Below are 19,382 nucleotides of genomic sequence, written 5' to 3'. Positions count from 1 at the left end.
AGGAAAAGCACTTGTGCAATTGAGTTGCAGCTGAACAAGATGGTTTTTTTACGGAATACTATTTTTACTTGAAAGAATAATTGAAAGACAAAAGATGGTTATTCAATTTTGGGTATTTGGAAAGCATCTTCTTGTAAATGAATGAAGTAAACTTCAAAGAAAGAAACCAATGGTATCCATTATCAGTGATAAAATTGGAGCTTCCAAGCAAAATTTAGGATTTTGGAAAACTTTTCTTCTGTACCATATTGATAGCTTCTCCATGTTTAATAATTCTTCTGATGAGATTGGTAGTGATATTAACAAATGTGTGTTTTTAATATTTTGTAATATATCTGTTAACACTTGGAAGAGCTATGTAAGTAAACCAATATTTCCTAATGACCAATGTATGAGATTACAAAATCGTGTGTGGATAGAAGAGTCATTCAAAGTACAAGTTAGGCCAATGGATTTAATGGAACAGAATACAAAAAATTCATGAATATCATTTCAGGTTCACATTGCAGCTAATCTCCAATAAACTACCACTTGTTATATATCAATGTAATATCAAAGAAAAATATCCAAAATCATCTACAAAGGGTATTAAACTACTATTTATAGATTAAGATCTATATATCTAGCTACATAGGTCAGATGAGGTATGAGATCAGACCTTTTTAACATAATGCTACAATCAAAACAACATATTGCAATAGATTGGATGCAGAAGCAGATTAGAATCTTGTTGTCTTCTATTAATCCAAACACTAAAAAGATTTTCAAAAAAGTTTAAATGATGACTCTCTTAAGTTTTTTAAATAATAGTTATTTTCATTAGCATATTATATAATGTAATACTTCTTATAGCTATTTTTAAATAAATTAATATTTCCTAAATTCTTTATTTTTAATTTCATAATATGTTTTCTCAGGGTTTTCAATAAATTTCAAGAATTAAATGGGTTCTGAGACTCAGTAAATCACAGTGCTACATCATCTTCTCTGAGAATAAAGACTATCAACTTTGTTGGATTCTTATGTTGTTCTCAAAGGGTCGAACAAGTCTGGAAAACACTTAAGCCATCCACATACCTTGAATACCTTTAATTTCATGAATGAAACCCATTTCTAACATTCACTGCTATAATTAGAAAGCAACTTATTCACTCATATAACTCTTTCTGGCAGTACTATGGGATTAGGAAAGCCTTATGTGTTGACCAAGGGAGATAACAAATGAAGTAGTGGAACACGGGCATTTGCATTAAAATACTAGCTGACAACATCTGGAATTAGAATTTCCTACTAGAATTTAAAATTCAGTAACATAACCTAAAAAAGAAATGCACACTACCACGCCTTCTTTACTGAAACGTTTAAAAGTAAAACTATAGACATTATAATATTCACCATGGTGTCACTTGTCTTTGAATCTCTATGGTCCTTTTTATATACCTCTTTCAGGAGACCTAGTTATTAACATATATTCTGCCATTCTGTATTGAGTGTTTTTGCACTGATTTTATTCCATCTTCTTATCAGAAATTCTGGCATATTGTGTATCCCAATACTACAAACAGAAAATAATATGTGAAAATTAGGTAAAGCAAATATTTAGAAGCAAGAGAAATCGAACTATGAACACTAGCATGGAACTGGGTGGATAGAACATGGAATCCCAGGGATAAACAGTAAGCAAGATAAAGAAATAGTAAAAAAAAAAATAATGACTGCATGAATTGCAGCAAGGAAAACCTAGGAGCATACACTATGGCCAAATAAAAGGAAGCATATCATAAGCATCAAAAAAATAGTTAACAAAATCTTTTTAATCCATCAAGAATGGAATAGTGAGACTTTAGTCCTTAAGAGAAATAAAATGGAAAGTGAAGGTCCTAATCTTAGGGAGATTTGACTATTGGTAAGTTATGAAGTTAAGGACTTAGGAACAGGAAATATGATAACCTTGAAGTTCCCTAGAATAGATCATTACTAAATATATGATTTTTATTTTAATGAAGGGATGGTTTTAGATGTTCGTTCTCACTATATAAGTCTATAAGTCTGCAAATAAATTCATAAAGCTATGGACATAAAATAGATAAATAAATTCAGAAAAATTGGAGAGCAGCTTCCAAGTTGTATCTCTTAAGTATATTTGAGAGAAAAAAAATTCAAGCCCCAGCTTAATAGTGAAGGGCACAATCTTGGAGTGAAAAACAAAACAAAACAAAACAAAAGGCTGGATTTGAATCCTAGCTCTTCTACCGTCTAGAAGTGTAATATCGAGCAAGTTACTCAACCTCTCTAAATCTCAGTTTCCTAATTCCTATCATGGAGGATATTGTTTTTCTGATAGAGTCATGAGGAGGATTAGAAATTATCTGTACAAAGAACCTAAGTACATGTCAATATTTCATTCTTTATTTCAGTAATAATAATTTACTGATTTTTATCACAACATTGAACAAACTAGCCATTATTACAGTTTCCAAAGATAAAATATGACCATGTGCCATGGCAGCCAAGAAAACACAAAAGAAAACAAAACATTAAACATCATTAGAAAGCATATTTTAAATAGAAGGAAAACAGCCAACCATAGCATAAAAATAACATGCTTCTCATCACGAATATGCTGAGGAGTTTTGGTTACCATGCAACAAAGACTTCAAAGAGGTAAAAAATGTTTAGCAAACAAAATTCAAAGACATGGATATATTTGTGAATGGAAATCAAGGTCAAAAATGTTATCTACTCTAGAAATAAGAAGATGAAAAAGAGATATGGTCAACATAAAGAGACTAGTTAAGATAAATGGGTTTCATTTATTTGGACTTTCTACATACAGAAATTGTACTAATCTATTCGTGAATTTAAAGGTAATTATATTCAATATCTCCTCTATATACACTGAGAATAATACATAAATCTTTGAATGTTTTATTTATTTCTCTACAAATTAAAGTCATTTTAAAAATCTTACATGATACTGCCCTAAAAATGAAAGTACACAGCCTGTGTTATGAGACTATTTATGAAAGTTTTATTGCACCTTTATTATACCCTCTATACCCTGATAGAAGTAGTTGACATTGTCCCAGTTCCTCTCACCTCCTTGGAAAATGGTAATGTATACTGATGACAAAACTAAATATCTAAACTATGATTTTGACCACAAAATTATCTAATCTGTGCTGAAAATAGCAAGTTAAAAATGGTCTAAATCAGTTGTCTTCAAACTTTGGTATGCATACACTTGATTCTACATACAAACTTTCCAAAGAATTTGTAGGTGTGAACTTTCAGATTCTCAGATTATATGTTTTTAACTTCCATGTGTACAATATCTTTGCTTGATCCTCCTGAGAATATACTGTTGATTGAAGTACAGGTTTGGTTTTTTTCCATCTCCCTTTCAAGATAGTTCTCTTCTCCTAACTCAATATCATTATGCTGCATAACTCTAAGGGTGTAAAACTTCTGGAAAATGAAACAGAGGTAGAAAAATAATACATTAGTTTTGAGAAAGAAAATAACTAATGAATTGTTACTAAATTTTTTGTTGTTAACTTAATTTCAAATTATTTGCTTTGAACAAAATTGAAAAGATCTAATAAGTAATGATCTATTACCAAAATTATTTTTAATAATCTGCATGATTTTGACTGATAACTGAGAAGGACTTCAAATAATTAGGCCGAATTCTAATAATAAAACTGCTATTCCCACTTGCTCACTTGTGTGAACAGGTTTTTGAACACATACATCTAAAGAAACAAAAATATAGAATTTGTATTGCCTGTGAACATTGCCTCACTCTAGCAACAAGTAAAATTTAGCTACATAAATATTTAAATTCCCACCCATCTCATGGAGATATGCAATATAAAGTTTTATTTTTGTATTTAATGATTTTTCATAATTTAATGTATTTAATATATGAAAATGATACATTTTAAAATGTGTTTGATCAATGGTATAAAATTGTAACTGCAATGACAACTAAATTCAGAAGAAAAATTCTATCAACGGTTTGCAATCACAGGAAATTAAAAATTAAAATATATATGTACATATTTTGCTGTTGTAGGTATGTATGATAGCAGACTGAATAAAAGACATGCGAACATAAATTTAATTCATGTATCCTTAAAATAGGTGATGGTTCATATCAAGTTGCTATAGCATTTGAATTCTGAGATATATTCAAAAGGAGAGTTTTTTTATTTTATCATGATCATGTACAACATGCTGAAATTAATTAAGTACAAAGTTTAAATTTATGAAGAACTTTATCAGCTTAAATGTGTAAAGTAATTCATAGTTTTACAAAATTATTTTAGGGGGTCGATGAACAAAAATTTGAACTCCAGTGTTCTAGTCTTAAACCACAGACATTGAAAGACACTCAGTTGAGAATGTGTTAATTTTAAAATTTCACATTGATCACTGCAACCAAGTAGTGAGAAATATATGTAAATATTCAGTTCACTGACTGTTTCTGGTCTTTGCTAACTCACCACACAAGATTTATGAATGATTAATCAGCAATGAATGATATGTTTTTAAAGAATTTCTCTTTGAAATGTACCTTGATCTTGATATATCACTTCAGGTTGACCTATACAGGAAAATCTGGCACCAAAAGCTGCAACTGCTTTGCGGGAAGCTTTATCTGATTATTAGATTTCAAAGCCACTAAGCTTGTGCTAATCTTCCACATAAGAGATCTAAACATGATTGTTTGTGAACATTTCCCTCTTCTTCTAAGCTTTCCTACTCCTCCCCCATTTTCTCCAATACCATCTCTAATGGGTGTTGATTTTCTTTGATTCAGAAACCTTTAGCACTCTAAAATCTATCTATTTTAAAACAATTCCTATTACTACAATGTGAAACATTGGGTGGTACAACTGCTAAGCACCCAGGCATGATAAAGCACACATCTTCTAAGCATTTAAAAACAAGACTGTCTATAAAAGTCACATCAAGCCTTCAATGAATTTTCCATCGCATCTAACTATTTCTAGAGCACAGTAAGAAGCATACTATTTTTCTTTCTGAAGCACTGACATTTATTACCTTGTACAAATTGAGTGTTGGAAACCCAGAAGACCTTTGCAGATACGGTAAGGAGAAAAAAGATGTATGGTTCTTCTGATTGCTTTCATAAAAGTTGCAGAATTTCTTTATATTTAACATCTGTATGACTAAGAGTGTGAGTTTGTGAGTGTGAGTGTGTGTGTGTAATGTAAATGGGAGCTCCAGCTGCTCTTAGATTGAAGGAATCTCCATGGCATCAGCAGACAGGAATTATATTTCATTCACCCTTTTTGCCATGGTAAAAGAGTCAACACGATCCAGATGGTGGTTCTGGGTGTTAAAGTGTGTCTGCTTTGTAATCGTTGTCTGAGACCCAAGCCCTTGCTTTATAGTGCTTAAATAATTGATTTCACCCAGCCTTCAGTCAGAACTAGAAAACCCAAAATATTTTCCCATTAAGCCATTATGCAAAGAACATGGAACTTCTTATGATACTCAATATTTTTCAAAATTCATGGGAAATCACATAGTTTACAAAGAAATTCATTTTGGCTGAGAAGGGAAATAAAAACCTTATGCTAATTATTTTATAAAGTGTCAAACCAGAGTTCCAGGTCATATGCTAAAGCAAGAATATTACTAGACTCATGAATGACACTTATGCTTGTCTACCACAGAATAAATTATTCAATGTATAGGTTATTATTATTTTTTAGATAAGGGAATGCATTTTAGAATCCAATGAAAATATGCGAAGTCATCCACATGTTATAGAACATATAGAACAACTGACCCTTAAGGTTAGAACTCTTTAATGAAGTGCTCAAAGGTGAAAAAAGACATTCTGCATTTTTAGCCACCAAGTAAAAGTAAGTTTAATGGAAATAAATTGCTATAGGGAAAGTATTCTGGATGTTCTATCTACTGTTTTTATTATTTGTTGGAATTAAAGGTAGATTTTTATGCATAACAGCAATACAAATTTACTGCATTATTCGCATTAGATGATTTAACATTCTTCAAGAATTTACAGCAGATTACAAATTAAAGCAGAGTATGAGATAAATCACTTAAGGATAAATGTAACCAAAATTTCCTGAAGGAAATTAGAATAATTGTTTTAAGACATCTGAGTTGAGTAAATTTCCATACTCAGGTAATATATTTGGCTGTAGGTTTTTGATCACTAATGCAAAGAATGGAAAACATATAGGGTTGCATTGTTTTCATAATTTAGCAGTAGAAAGCATACAAATTTGTCTAATGTCACTTTTACCCCCAGAATTTAAATCATGTATCTGTACTGTAGCAGGTAAGTGGATGTTAATAGTGTATGTATAGATATATATAGTAAATGTAGAGCTGACAATGCTTTGCATAACATTTGGGGTCAGGTGCAAGCTTTAGAGAATACAGAATAGTTACTAACTTAGTTCCAGTCATTAATAAACTGCATATTAATGCCTACAAAAAGTAATAAGCACATCATTGCATTATTATATGGGACAAGAACTCTGAGGCATTGTTAAAGAGATATTTATGCTATGGAATTTAGAGGAAAGTGGGACCAAAAAAAATGATATGCTCTTTCTAAATGTATGTCAAAAATGTTAGCAAGCATGCTTTAATTTTAGTATTTCTCCACAAGACCATTACACAAATATCAGGAAAATTGCCATAGCAGATTTTGAGGAAGTAACATTTTAATGATGTGTTAAATTTTTTCTATAAAACAGTGTGGTGATAAACTTTTGTATCTGCATTATCAGGTTTGCATAATTCTAAAGAAATTGGTAGGCAAGTGTTCTCATATCCTCTTTCTTCATCAACCCCGAAGAGTACCCACCAGAACAGATGGAAATGGTCCCATTACCCTTTGTAGAGGTATTAGAGCAGGACCTGGTATGAAGTTATCCTGACATGAATTCCAAATGGTGCATCTTTGGGTCATTTTCTGATGTAAATGCACTACCTTGCTTTTTTTTAATACAAATTTTCTTTAACCTAGATTGCTATTTGTGTTTAAGTTAATAAAATGCTTGCATGGGAAGATTTACGTAATGGAAGAAAGAAGATACATGTTTATTTTTAGCAAGGCTTTTGTAAGAAAGGCAGAAGCCAATTACTCTATTAAAAAATGTGCGAACACATAATTTTATTTACAGAGAAACATACATTCTAGGCAGATGTACCACGAGTTTCATTGGTTTTCCTAGGGAGGTGATTGATTCTAAGAAGTAGACTCTTTCAGAGGTAAAGCCTCTAAAACAGAAATCAAGAGCATAGGTCATACCTCTGAGTGACCTTCCCTTTTATATCTTCCTCAGTCTTCTGCCAACCCGGCAGTTTTGTAATAATGGCCTCAACTACATTATCCTTTAAAGGAAATGAGGGCACTCAAGGTTTCCTGAGATTAAAATTTAGAAAGAAAGCCTGGCATGCAGTAACACATCTTTCAACTATCAAAAAAGGAAGAAAGGAAAACTCTGTTGTAATCCATTAAATCTATTAAAAGTGAATTTTCACTTTAAAAAGTGCAGATATAGTCATTTTGGCTCAAACACTTGACAGAACTGCAGAGTTATGTTGAATTTTCATACAATATTTTTTGAGCACTTACTTACCGTGTGCCAGGAACATCTGAAAGTTTTGTGCATATGGCATGAGAAAAAAAAAACAGACAATACTTTCTTCATAGAGCTTACCTTCTAAAGAGTTAGACAGACAATAAACAGCTACTGGTAAAATGTATTATGTTACACTGTGATGAGAGCTAAGAAGAGGAATGGGAAGTGTCAGGGTTCCATGTGGTTTAGAATTTTAGATGTATGGTAAGGAAGGACTGATTGGAAAGATGACACTTAATCAAGGGAAAGCTTGACTGAATTACTCCAGACTTAAAGAAGGCCAATGTGGAAATAAAGCGAAATAAATGATTAGGGTTGTTTTTGCTTTTGTTTAATTTTTAGAGACATTTAAATATTAAAGAGTAGATGAAAAATTGATTTTATTTTTAAACAAGTGCTGATATAGTGGTAACATTTTAGTGGTAGGAAATAATATACAAGTAGCCCTTTTTCCTGGAATATTGAAAAGGAGGCAGTATTATCCACTCTTATACCTCAATTGTTTTCTCACAATAATGCAATAAGAATACAACTAGTATAGTCCACTAGTTAGAGTTAATTTATTTTTGTATGAAAAGGGTCATTTCCACAAATTCCAAAAACCAACTAATTGGAAGAAAAGATATTCAAAATATATTCTTACTCCATTCTGTCCCACAACTTGTCTCAGAGGATGGAGAGCCACACAATAACCAAAAGAATACTGAATTCCCATCCTGAGGAGTTCTACTACATTCCCTAATAGGACAGTAAGAATCCCCTGAGTACAAGAGCAACACCTAGTGAAGGAAGACAGACCATAATGCCAGTCCCTTGATATTGATGATTATACTTATGAATCTTTTCTTGAGAAACTAAAACTTAGCTTAGTATTATATATCGCCTAAGAGTTACCTCTGAAAGCCTCCTTGTTGTTCAAATATGGCTTCTCACTAAGCCAAACTCAGCATGTATATAAAAACACTACCTTCCCCCAGACTTGGGACATGATTCCCAGGGATCAGCCTCCCTGGCACCAATGGATTATTACCAAGCACCAACCAGCAATGAATCTGGAAAAAGACCTTGACCAAAAGGGGGAAATGGTAAATAAAAATGAGTTTTTATGGCTAAGAGATTTCAGTGTGAGTCAGGAGGTCACTCCAGAAGTTATGTTTATGCACGTCTCAACAGGATCTAATTGACTGCCACAGTAAACAGTGCCTCAAATAGCACAGCTCCTGAGGGCTCTAGAGACATCCAGATACTATAAGCTGGGCAAACAGCTCAGAAATTTGGCACCCTGTCAGTGGGCCTTACTTAAGAATTTATGTTCCCCAGTATAACAGAGTTAGATGCATTTATAGTTTCTCTGAACATTTTTCTTCTGCCCCTTTTATTTGAACCTGTAATTAGCACTACACTTGTTAAATATATGTCCCAGAGACTTAAATCTTTGGTCTATTCATATGCCAGTTGAGCTGTGAATCTCAGCAGGGCTGCAAGACCTACTCTCCAGTTCTTTGGACTCACCCAGGACAACTAACAAAGAGATGATGATGGACAATCCCAATCCCAAGGAACAGAGATTTCCATCCATCTGCCCCATGGGATCTAAGCTCTCCTTCAATTAGAAGCTGAATGGGCAGAACCATCCCAAAATTCTTGTGATTGGGGAATGAACAATTGCTAAAGTAGACTTACTATTATTCTACTCTAGACTTATTATTATTCTAACAATGGAAGAACTTTTATCATTGGTATAAAGACAGTGGCCACCAGAGGTTCTGAGGGGAGGGAGAGGGAAGAATAGGTGTAATATGAGGGCATTTTGGGGACATTGGAATTATCCTGCATGACATTGCAATGATGGAAACAGATTTATCATAACTTACAAAATTGTGTAGGACCGTGTAAGCTATAATGTAAACTATAGTCCACAGTTAGTAGCAATGCTTCAATATGTGTGCATCAATTTTAACAAATGCACCACACTAATGAAGGATGTTGTTAATGTGGGAAAGTGTGGGAAGGGGAGGAAGTGGGATATATGGGAATCCCTTATATTTGTCATGTAACATTTATGTAATCCAAGGCTTCTTTAAAAATAAAGAACAACTGGTTAAATAAAAAGTCATTCAATTAAATAAAGTTGTGAATATGAAGACAGACTTGATTCCCACTACCAAGAATAAATGTGCTACATTCCAACCTTGATATTGTGGGCCCCTTTAATGAACAAAATCTCAAGAAACTGTCAATTAATAAAGTAAAAATTTCAAAGATCCAGCCTCATAAACAGACACGTAGTTGCATACAATAGAGGCTGTTCATCAATACATTTTAGCAAAGAAGTTATTACTTCTCTATTGTCACTTCTCTATCCCTTCTTACTCCCCAAAGAAATGATCCAACCCCTAAACTTAATTCTTAAAAACACAAGAAATAAAAGAATAGTACCCAGAAATGACATAAAAAGGAAAAATAAGTTAATTTAACAATAAACAGCATGCATCCAACCACATCCAGCTACTAGTTTACCAATATTGTGTGGAAAGATCCTAACTAGATGCTTTTCATGATGAAATCCGTTCACCATAGAAACTTGCAAATAGTAAGAGATGCAAAGTGTAAAATTTTGGAATCAAAAGATTCTTCTCACTTTTCTAACTGAGGTAATATTTATAAATATAGGGTCTTTACTTTTTCTTTTTATAGAGCTTATTTTCTTTTCAGATTCATGCACTGGTAGTAGCATAATCTAGGGACAGCCATTAATGTACAGTGATCTCTGTTCTGAAGTAAAAGTTTGTTTTCCCAGATGTAAAGCAGCTCTGACAGCTTTTTCACAAAATTCAAACCTGAACATATCATTTTGCACTTAATTTAAGAGACCCTAAAAGAATTAGAATCTTCTATCACCAAATATAAACACATTTTAATTGCAGTCCTTGGAGATACTTCAGGTTCCATGCTGAGTACCCACAATCCAAGGCTTTCAACCTAAGCTTGCTATTTCTGTAATTATTTATAAAAGAAAACCTGAGTGTTAAAATAACATTACAGGTGTTTCATTATCCTACATCATATTCAATAAGGAGACAATAAACTCTTCAAATCAATACTGCCCAGAACAAGCAAATCACAAAATATCATTTTTACAATTTTGAGGTTAGGTGACTCAAAATATCCTTTTGTATGAGACACTTCAAAGACTTTCCAAGTGTTTACTCTTTTCTATAATACTGTATCCAAACTGAGAGTAGCATTTAATAAGGTATTACCCCATTTTAAAAAGATTTTACTGACTTACACTGATATAAAAGGAATAGTTTTGTAACTAATTTTGGTACTAGTGTAGATATGTATCAAAAAAATCATGATTTGAAAGAAATCTTACCTATATTTTGGTTGCATTTTAGATTGTCCCAAATGATATTCTTAACACAAAATCATTTTCTATGCCCTTCTTGTTGGCACTGTTTTTACTGCATACAATTTACAATTTGAGTTCTGAGATACTGTTGCCAACTGAGATTTTACTCTACTTCTAATTTACTAAGTTAGCTTGTCATTGTTTCGTGGATGCATGTCACAGCAACTAGCATGAGCAGCAGGTTTGCATTGGTTCCCCCTCCCTCCCTCCCAAGTCACACAGTGATGACAGGGAGGGACCCAGACGGATGCCAGCCATGCATTGGATTTGCATCTCAGCTAACAAGCACTGAGCTTCGGAAATCCACTGGTTTTTTTCAGTAAGCAGGTGGCAAGCCTGCTCTCTGTCCCTGTGGAACATATACAATAATAAGAAAAGCTATTGGTTAAGGGCAGTCAGGGCCTTGCCTTCTTGGCACACCCAGTCTACCTGGATGCTCAGATGCTCAGGGTCCAAAGAGGAAAGTCTCTCTCAACTGATACTTAGTGAATTTTATTCAAAAAGGTTTTTTGATTGAGATGGATTTTTATTCATCCCAAAATAATCCTCACTCGCTCCCTCTTCCCATGTCTTTCTGTCTCTCTTTCTTTCTTTATCTCTCACACACTGCACGCACACTTTTAAAGTAACTTAAATGTTCACCAAAGCAATAATTAATAACCCACCTGTAACATCTGTATCCAAGTCAGCCAGAAACACTGCAAGGATGAAAGTAAAGTTGGCTTTTTAGTTTGTTCAGTTCTTTGCTTTTAAATAAAATGTTACATGAATTAGGTATTTTTACAATGGTGCCAGATGTTTTTTAGGATGGAACTGATATCCTCCATAGGATATCAAAAAGTACAAATAGCTACTAATTTCCAACATTACGAATATGGACCATTTTAATGGGAGTTAATAAGGGACACTTTTGACTTTTAATTAAATGACCTAAGAGATATTTATATACTTGACATATTCCATTTCTTTTAGAAATATCTCAATTTTATATCAAAACCTTTTCATATACTTTAAAAAATTCTTACAAATCTAAAAAATGAATTTATAAACATGATTCTTAAATTCTCTTGTGTTGTAATATTAGTTATATACTTAATTTTCAAAGTAAAAGTCAAAATTTAAATTAATTATTCAATTAAATATTTTTTTAAATATTTATATATTTATTTCTCTCCCCTTCCCCTCCCAGCGCCAGTTGTCTGTTCTCTCTATTTGCTGTGTGTTCTTTGTCTGCTTCTGTTGTCAGCAGCAGGGGAATCTGTGTTTCTTTTTGTTGCATCATCTAGCTGTGTCAGCTCTCTGTGCGTGCGGCACCATTCCTGGGCAGGCTGCACTTTCTTTCACACTAGGCAACTCTCCTTACAGGGTGCACTCCTTGCGTGTGGGGCTCCCCTACGTAGGGACACCCCTGCGTAGCAGGGCACTCCTTGCGCGCATCAGCACTGCCCATGGGTCAGCTCCACATGGGTCAAGGAGGCCTGGGGTTTGAACTGCGGACCTCCCATGTGGTAGACAGATGCCCTAACCACTGGGCCAAGTCTGCTTCCCCATCAATTAAATAATTTTAAATGAATACAATACATCCTGATAAACATTACAGGCATTTAAAATACATAAAATATTACTAAACCTAATGCAAAACTATAAATATCAGAATGTCCAATTACTGTGTATTTATAGCTAATTACAAATTTCTGCAGGTTTGAAAATATGAAACCACTAAGAAAAAAAGTATTTTTCCATTTTATAGTTGTTTCCCAATTTTGGGGTTACCTGCACATCATCCAAAAATTGTGACAGGATGAAAGATCTGTGTTTCAGACATCCAAGCTCTTCTTCTCACTTCACACTTCACACTTACTCTGTTTCCAAACAGAAGTCTTATCTTAACTATTTTTGTGGTTCTTTTTTGTTTTATAATTAAGGAAAAAAAACATTAAAAGTTGTTCTTTAGAAAGAGAAATTTGGTCAAAAACTATATTTAGGGACTTTATGATTCTACCCTTATTATATTAGTAAGCACCATACGTTCACACAAAATTACAATTTTTAAAAATATTTCAATGTGCAAAGTATTTGGGGATACAAAAATAAATGACGTGATTCTTATCTCTAGCAACTTAAAATTTGGTAAGAAGAAATCATTCAAAATGACAGCTAACAATAAGCATGGTAAAAATATTGTAAACAAACTTTCTGGAAGTTAAAAGGAAAGGTGGGAGGTGGAAGACAAACTTTCTGGAAGAAATAACATTGAAAGACAGATAAATATACTCACCTATTTCTGTAATAGTGCTGCGTAGCAAACTATCCCAAAACTCAGTTATTGAAATAATAATTTATTCTTACTCATGCATCTGCATCTCAGTTGGGGGTCTGCTGATCAAGGCTCTGCTCTGCTGGACTTGGGTCCAAGCCATGGGTTGGGTCCAGGTCAGCTCCACTTGTTTTTCATCCTCTGTAGAACAGCAGGCTACCAAGGGCATGTCCATTTCATGGTGATGACAGAAGCACAAGATGGAAAGTCCAACCTCACAAGCACATTTCAAGCCTCTACTTGTACCATGTCTGCTAGTATCCCATTGGGCAATGTCAATCACATAGCCCAGCTAAAAGTCAAGAAACAAGAAAGTGCATAAACTTCATCTACCATGAGACTGTAGAAAGTATATGGATACATAATACAAAACAGAGGAGTGAGGGTTGTGAGCAACATTTCAATCTAATACAGAGAGGTATGGTTCAAGTGTAGAAACTTCTACATATAGGAAACAAGTTGAGTATTAATAATTTGTTGATCATTCAGTTAATATTTATTGACTACTCTGTGTGGGAGGGATACATCAGTAAACAAAATAAATTGCTCTCATGGATCTTATAAGTAAACTCATAGGAGAGATGGAAATAATAATTCTGATGAAAACTAATGCCAGTTAGTGGACACTAAATGGCAGAAAGATATGATTTTAGATAGCAAATTTTAACTTCTTTCAAGGAAACGTACATTTGAAACTTAGATGAGGGGTAAAAGGAAGAGTGTCAATTTTGCTGATAGAAAACTACTGATGTTTCGTGGAGCTTCAAAAGAAAAAACAAAAATAAAACAGAGTAATGACCTTCTGGAGATGCCCTTGAAACAATTCACACAGAAGAAGAGGACTTACTGCAGGGATAAATATGAATAGAATCCAAAAGAATACCCTGCCTGCAACAAAAAAAGAGGCAAAAGGATCTATCGATCCACAATTTTAAAAGTTGGAGTTCATCCTATATATGGTAAAAAAGCAAGGGAAGGTAAGAGAAGGGGAAGGGAGGGGAAGGGAGGGGAGGGAAGGGGAGGACACTTCATGGTTCAGGAACCAGAAAAAAAGTAGCAACTGGAATGAGGCAACATTGACTCCCTCCTGCAGGATGTCAGAACACATTTACATGACCACATTGCCAGTGAGGGTTGAAGAAATGGCCCAGGCAGCATGTCCTTCCATTACGTCATTTTTAATAAGTCAGGATTAAGCCTATCAGAAATAGTCTCCCCAGTAAAACATGTAAAAAATTAATTACAATAGTTTAATTGTAATTACAATAGTTTAAGTAAGGAAGATAAGAATTGTTTTAGTCATGCCTGTGGGAATAAAAATCCCTACTGGTGGCAAATTTTAACATGAAAATGTATGGTCAATGATACATATCAAATATTTTAAAAGAGGAACATAGATTTAAATTAGCTGGCATTTGGCTAACATTTGACTATAATAGTTTTGAGAATACTGGAAACATAATAGTCATACATATACAATATATTTATATGTCACTTAGTTCATATTATTTACACATATTTTATAAAAATGTTAAATTTACATACATGTTTTAAGTTTTGAATTAATCATGATCAAATGTGCACATTCTCTCCAGGGAAAATTCTAAATAAAGTTAGAATTAAAATGACATACAGCTGGAGTCCATGATATTCCCAAGTGTTCTAATAGAAGAGACCTCTCAGAACCAGACAATAATAGGGGAAAAATGGAGACAAATTGTTTTACAGACTACCAACAATTTTCTTGGTGCACAGTTTTAAAATTGAGAGGAAGCTAGAAGTCTTGTGCCTACAAGCCATTTGTTAGGGCCTGAAAATTATTTATCTTATTTAGAATAACTAAGAATTGTTATACAATAAAGAATACTGAGAATTAATAGAGTTAAATGCTTGGAAAATAACGAGTAGGCTCAATCACTCTGCATATGCAGCATTGTTGTTTTAACTTCCATTAAAATCTCTGCTTTTAAAGACCAGGAAGTGTGCAAAATTTCAAAATTGTGCTCCCCTAGCTTTTTGACAGCATTTCCTGATATATTTATATGGATGTGTTGTATATAATAATGTATATGTATGTGCTAGAACGCATATTCACTTAAATGTTCCACAACGCATACTACGAGTGTAAAAGGACATACAATTATAAATCATAACAGCCTATGGATAAAATTTCCTCTGGAAATGGAAGAGTAATACCAGAATGGACATAGTAATTAAATGTCCCAAACACACACACACAAACAGAACTGAAATATTACTCTCAAAAGAGAGTCACCCATGGTTATGAGCAGTCCACTTGGGTATCATTTCAGGAGAAAGTGATTGGTAGAGCAGTCCAGCTCCAACAGCAGCTTGAACACTGCATCGTATTTGTGAATACCTGAAACTTATATCATGTGCACTTCCATCTGAAACATTCTGCTAAATCTGTAACATTGTTATAGTAATGGTCCCATGCTCTGTCATACCGTGACAACATCTTTGATCTGGGCCCATGGTGAGCATTTATTCATGTGGGCAGCAGCAACAGCTGTAAACACAATACAAATACTACCAAGGTGTTGGATTTCCCTTTTTTTTCCCAGCTGAATTAAGAGGGTTTATCTACACTATATTTCCCATTTATTATACTTCCAAGTTTCTGAAATTTCAAGGTAATCTGTTGAAGTTAGTTGTTTAGAATCTGTGACCATCAAGTTCCATTAGAACAGCAATGAAAATAATGTCCTTGTTTCTCATAAATACCAATCTTTCAATTGCTTACCTATGTCCCTGCCCTAGTAGCTGGAGTTCATCACTGTTCACTGTTCACTGTAAATGAAGCATGAAAGAGTAGAGAAAAAGGGTTAAATTGTATCCAAGCATGCTATGCCCATGTCCTCTGAACAAAATAAAGAGATAAGGGGTCAGGACAGTAAAATGGAAAATTGATGAGTGTTTCCATGGAATAGTATTAGGAGTTATCCTTAGACTAGTGTCTTGTGGTAGTATAATTCTTTATTAAATCTATTCCCAATCTGATACTCTTTTTTCTCTACTTTCTTCAAAACTGAACTCGACCCACTGCATCCTAAAATTTCTACAGCCAACCCTTCTGCTCATGCTCTTTTGGTCTCAAAATTAGATTGGTGGGATCTTATCCCTATGCCTGTCTTTATTCTTTCCTTTCTCCAGTCCATTTGGTTCATGTTATACTGTGAAGAAGGATTTTTGTGCCATGCCACTGTTCAAGTATTTTCAATTAATGAGTAGCATTGCCTTCAAAATAGAGATGAAATATTTTTAAATGTCTTTATGACTGACCTGTGAGAAAGCCAGGAGAGATTTAGAAAGCCCTGACTTGGTAGCGGACTTGGCCCAGTGGTTAGAGTGTCTGTCTACCACATGGGAGTTCCACAGTTCAAACCCTGGGCCTCCTTGACCCGTGTGGAGCTGGCCCATGCACAGCGCTGATGCACACAAGGAGTGCCCTGCCACGCAGGGGGTCCCCTGCATAGGGGAGCCCACGCACAAGGAGTGCGCCCCATAAGGAGAGCCGCCCAGCGCGAAAGAAAGTGCAGCCTGCCCAAGAATAGTGCCGTACACATGGAGAGCTGACACAACAAGATGATGCAACAAAAAGAAACACAGAATCCCATGCTGCTGACAACAACAGAAGCAGACAAATAAGAAGATGCAGAGAACAGACAACCGGGGTGGGGGCGTTAAGGGAAGAGAAATAAATAAATAAATAAATAAATAAATAAATAAATAAATAAATAACTTTATTTAAAAAAAAAAATAGAAAGCCCTGACTTTTATCCATTTCCAACGATCCTATAAAGAGACCACACCTATTTCCCTCTCCTATCCTAGTCAGACCTCATCAGCCTTTGGATAGCCTTGTCACTCAACACTGGTGTCATGAATCAGAAGCAGCAGCATATCTGGGAGCTCTTCAGACAAGAAGAATCTTGGACACCACCTAAGACCTGCTGAACCAGGTTCTTCATTTTTAATAAAGTTCCACTTGTGCTGGGTACATACATTAAGAATTGAGAAGCACTATGCTCAGCGGAAAATTCCCAATTTCTCTTTAATATTGGGTCCCCTCTTTGCTGGGATTCTTTATCATTTTATAGTCACCTGGTTTATTTAACTGCATCCTGTAGGTCAGACATCCTGAATAATCCACCTGTAACCTTCACCAAATTTACTTAGCTGGATCCCTGTGTAGCAACCTCTAATTGTGCATCTCACAAACAGTAGATAAGAGTGAAAGCTATTTACTTGAGGGATCTGGTAATAAAAGGATTTTCAACTCTGACAGTTGTTTGAGACAGAGAGAGAGTGAGAAGAATATTGAGAAACGTGTCTGGACAAACAAAAATGCTCCATGGGCAATAGAAGAGGATAAATGAGCCATTGCAACCTGGCACTATCAATCTCTCCAAGACAGCAGTAAGTCCTGTCCTCGATGTGGCTCTGTTATCCTTATTTCTGCTTTTACTTTCTTTCCTTCACAGAAATGCCTGGCAAAGAAGATGTATATATATTTTCATTTATCCAATTATGCTCTGAGCTTTTCTTGAAATTTTATCTAAAGCGACATACCAACACAGAGAACCCACATTACTTTGAGCTTATATAAACTCAAACTGGCTATGACATTCAAGAGTCTCTAATATGGTCCCAACCTCCCTTTCTAGTCTTACTCCCCAGTATTCTCCAACACATACACTGTCAACTGTCATTTTGCCAATTACCTGCTCTTCCTTATACCTGAATCTTCCTTTCTGAGCTCTTTATTTAAATGCTTCTCATTGTTTAAGAACCATAGCTGGAAATGCTCCATAATCAAAAGCCAAATAAAAATCTCTTAGTTTTATACCTATAGTATTCTTTTCATATCATTGGGGACATTTATCATACTATACCTTTAATAGACAATTCCATTCCCAGATTTTTTTTTTCTTGAGCTTAAAGAACACATTTTATACCAATTTGGAAGATCTCAGAGAACACATTTTATACCAATTTGGAAGACCTCAGAACAGAAAGCACTGAGCTAGTTAATTCTGAACTATAAAGAGAGGAGGGAAAGCTGATTCCTTACTCTTTCCCTAAGCCCTAAATCATAGTAATGTTTTCACTTTCACTGAGGTAATTATCCTTTATATTATGAAATTAATTTTTCTATTTCAAAGAAATCAACTCACAATTAATATTCTGAGTGGTATTATATTTGAGAAATAAAACGCTGCCCTTATTAATATGTTGAAATTATCAAACAATCCTTTGCCAAGAATCTAACAAAGTTATCACTCATATTCTAACAACCAAATTTTTCTTCTGTTAAAAAAAGGAAGGAGAATCCCATTATAAACAACTGAAAGAAAACGAGCTCAAGGTAGTACTTAATACAATTCTGAGAACTAAAGTGAAAACTTCTGGATAATCTAACCTGTTATAAAAAGAGAAAAAGACTTCATTTAGAGACATCACATTTTTGTAGGTGTACAAAGGTTACAAAGGTAGGCAAATTGTATTTTCAGGTCAAAACCTTCTTAGGACAAAATGCCCCCCTTATAAGTTAATAAGAAAGGAACACCAAGGCAAAGATAGAAATATAATCTCCTTAGCCCAAAAAATGGCCCCTCTTACATAATAAATTAAGAAGAAATAACAAGTTAAAAATCTTCATTTTTTTATAAAACTTTCTATTAGGTTTTCAATTTTTTCCTATCCATCTGTTCACTAAAATCTAAAGAATAGGAAACAAAAATAGTTTCTTCCCCCAATTTTCTGTTTCCAGTAAGGGGATGAAATACCACATCACCTGAAAAGTAGAGCCCCAGAGGATAAAACACAGTTGGTCTTCACCTCCCCAGTACCTAATCCCCTTGGCAAACTTGGCTTTTTATTTTTTTAGTTTTCTTTTTATGGCTTTTAAGAAAGGAGGGTCCTTTGTATTTTCTCGACAAACCGTATGTATAACTTAGACATATAACTC

The sequence above is a fragment of the Dasypus novemcinctus genome, chromosome 1 (genome assembly GCF_030445035.2).
Source record: "Dasypus novemcinctus isolate mDasNov1 chromosome 1, mDasNov1.1.hap2, whole genome shotgun sequence".
NCBI classification, from domain to species: domain Eukaryota; kingdom Metazoa; phylum Chordata; class Mammalia; order Cingulata; family Dasypodidae; genus Dasypus; species Dasypus novemcinctus.
This window is presented reverse-complemented; position numbering follows the sequence as displayed.